At 51.5% G+C, this 2,720-nt stretch overlaps 1 protein-coding gene across 2 annotated transcripts in view; it reads left to right on the top strand.

Annotated features, from left to right (window-relative positions):
• inpp5a (inositol polyphosphate-5-phosphatase A) overlaps positions 1 to 2,720 on the top strand; it is a 752,293-nt gene that overhangs the window by 1,020 nt on the left and 748,553 nt on the right. The window contains exon 1 of one of the 2 annotated variants that reach the window (XM_072479144.1): positions 206 to 323. The exons of the other annotated variant lie outside the window; for it this stretch is intronic. The gene's annotated coding sequence lies outside the window, so the exon portion shown is untranslated. Of the gene's footprint in view, positions 1 to 205; positions 324 to 2,720 lie in introns of those variants that run through there. 2 annotated transcript variants of the gene reach the window in all.

Genomic DNA, 2,720 nt, shown 5'->3' with positions numbered 1-2,720 from the left:
TCTCACTTGGCGCTGCGCGGCGGGCGGCCGTTTTGCTGGGTCTCTGGGGGGGGGAGGCGTCTTTTGTGCACTGACACCGCGCAACGTCACTGACGGTGCGCGCGTCCGTGACAGGTGACGCCGTTGCGAATGGCGTCAAGCCGCTACTAGCCCATTCCTGGCCGGAGAATTTGCAACGTTTTGGGGGGCCTGACGCTGGAGTGATTCGCGATGTTTTTGGCGCCGGGTTCGGGCCATCGCCCCGCTTCATGGAAATCCCGCCCCTCTCTCATTCGCAAGTGACTCTCCTGCAAAAGCACCTCATCAGCCCTGAAATTCTTCAGGTGAGAGAAAACTCTCAATATTTTCACTGGACCACCCAAACACCTTACGTTCTAAGTGACAAGTCTAATTAGGGGGCTCTCAGCTACCCCTCCCCCCTCCCCGCCACCAACCCAAGTGAGCCATTTTCACTGTGAAGGAATATCCAGTTCTTCTGCCAAATACCTAGGCCCAAGGCCCACCCAAGATGGCTACCAACCCCACGCATAATGCAAGACAAAGGTAAACCCCTGGTCACTGTCAGATCTCTACCCATTCCCCCTTCCCCTGCCCCCTTCCCCCCCTCCGCATAAACCTGAAAATTGCCTACCAGAGCACAATACTCCCTCCTCCCCAACCCCCTTACCCCACTAAACAAACAAGCTAGACTCATGAACCCTGTCCAAACAGGTCCAACAGGTTGCAGCCCCTTCCCTCCCTCACTCGTGTTCACTAGCTGAACCTTTGCTCCTAGTGAGGCAACCCCCGGCCAGGATATATGCTCCCTAGCCTACCCCCATTGCAAATGGATAACAACATTCGACACCCTTGCAATGCTTAACTTCCCATCGGGGGCCATGTATTCTCCATACTGTTACCTTAACTACTACCCACAACAATATTGACCCTCTCATCTCCCTCCATACTATATATACAAAATACAAAACATCTCCAACAAACCCTTTCCATCCACCCCCATTAAAGTTCCAATCAAACCTTTTCAATTAATTCCAGGTGCTGCTCCTTGACGAAAGCCTCCGCCTCCACCGATGTATTGAAAAAATGGTCGTTTGACCCAAAAGTAAACCACTCCAAATCTTACTTTGCTCTTGTATAGCGCTGACTTCACCTTATTAAAGGCAGCTCACTGCCTCGCCTACTTAGCTCCTACACACTAACAAAGATTGTGGGCGAGGAGGTTGGGCCAGACCCGATGGTGGTGATCTTTGGGATATTGGAGAAGCCGGAGCTAATGGAAAGGAGGAAGGCCGATGTCGTGGCCTTCACCTCTCTGATTGCCTGATGGAAAGTTTTATTCGAAGGGCGGTCTGCAATTCTGCCAGGGGTGGCGGCCTGGCTATGATTTCCTCCGGTTGGAAAAAACCAAGTATGAACTCAGGGGCTCAGCGGAGGGCTTTGAGATATAGTGGGTACTGTTCGTGGCCATGTTTGAGGAGCTGTTCATCGCGGAAGGGAGAGGGATGTGGGGGAGAGGGGGGCGAGGGGTGAAAAAGCGGGAAAACTTGTAAAAACTGTAAAACTTTGAATTGGGGAGCATGTTCCCCGAATTATTTATGTGTTGTAACTGTTTGAATAAGTTTCTAAAAAATTACATTAAAAAAGACTCTGCTCTGACATCCTGGTATATCTGGATGATGCTTCCTCCCCACCTCGAGTCCCGATTCACTTTGGTCCATTGCAGAACCCGTTCCTTCTCCTGGAAGCTGTGGAATCTAAGAATCACTTCCCGCAGAGGCTCCTTTGCCCGAGGCAACTGCCGGTGTATTCAGTGGGCCCGATCCAACTCTGGAGGGCACATTTGCCCATCCCCCCCCCCCCCCCCCCCCCCACCACCAACTTGGTGAACATCTGAAAAAGGTACTCAGTCAGCCTCGAGCCCTCCAGCCCCTTCGGCAAGCCCACAATTCTGAGGTTCTGTCTCCACGACCTGTTCTCCAGGTCATCTACCTTTGCCTTCAGGTTCTTGCTCCTCTCCTCCACAAGCAATATCTCAGCTTCCAATGAGGTGATTTGACCGTTATGCTGTGAAAAGGCCGCCTCTACACCATTCAGAACCTCTCCATGTTCCTTCACAGCCTCCAAGGTTTCTCCCAGCTTCCCCTGAATCAGGCCAAGTGCCTCCTCGATTTACTTTTTGGGGGTTTCCATCATCACCTTTCCTTGCTTATCAAAATGTTTCTTGAATTGCTTTTCAAACTCTTGCGCCAGCACTCCAGTCAGCATTCCCACCGTAATAGGAGCGGCCACACCCGCCGAGTCTGTCTCCGCCAAGGCTGACTCCTCCACCTTTGCTTCAATTGAGCCTCGTGAACCTTCTGGTTCTGCCAAATGATTGCCAACCGTACCTTGTTGCCACCAATGTTTTTATGAAGGTATTTTATTCCAAACACATGTACCAGCAAAATCAAAATTCGCACTCCATAAGATTACAGTCCACAGTTTGTACAATTTTCCCCCTTTTATCCCCTCCCCTCTCCCTCCCCCATGATGAGCAACTCCTGAAATAGCATCATGACAGCCCTCACCTTCACCACATTCACCGGAATTGGTAATGCAGCAGCTTTGAGAGCGCCAATCCCCCTTTGTGTCTCTGCCTCTGCAACAGAGCTCTCTTCACCCTCGGCACCTTCCCCACCCACATGAACTCCGAGATCAGTGCCTCCACCCTCCAGAAGAAG

Source organism: Scyliorhinus torazame, chromosome 16, assembly GCF_047496885.1.
Source record: "Scyliorhinus torazame isolate Kashiwa2021f chromosome 16, sScyTor2.1, whole genome shotgun sequence".
Classification (NCBI taxonomy): Eukaryota; Metazoa; Chordata; class Chondrichthyes; order Carcharhiniformes; family Scyliorhinidae; genus Scyliorhinus; species Scyliorhinus torazame.
This window is presented reverse-complemented; position numbering and strand designations above follow the sequence as displayed.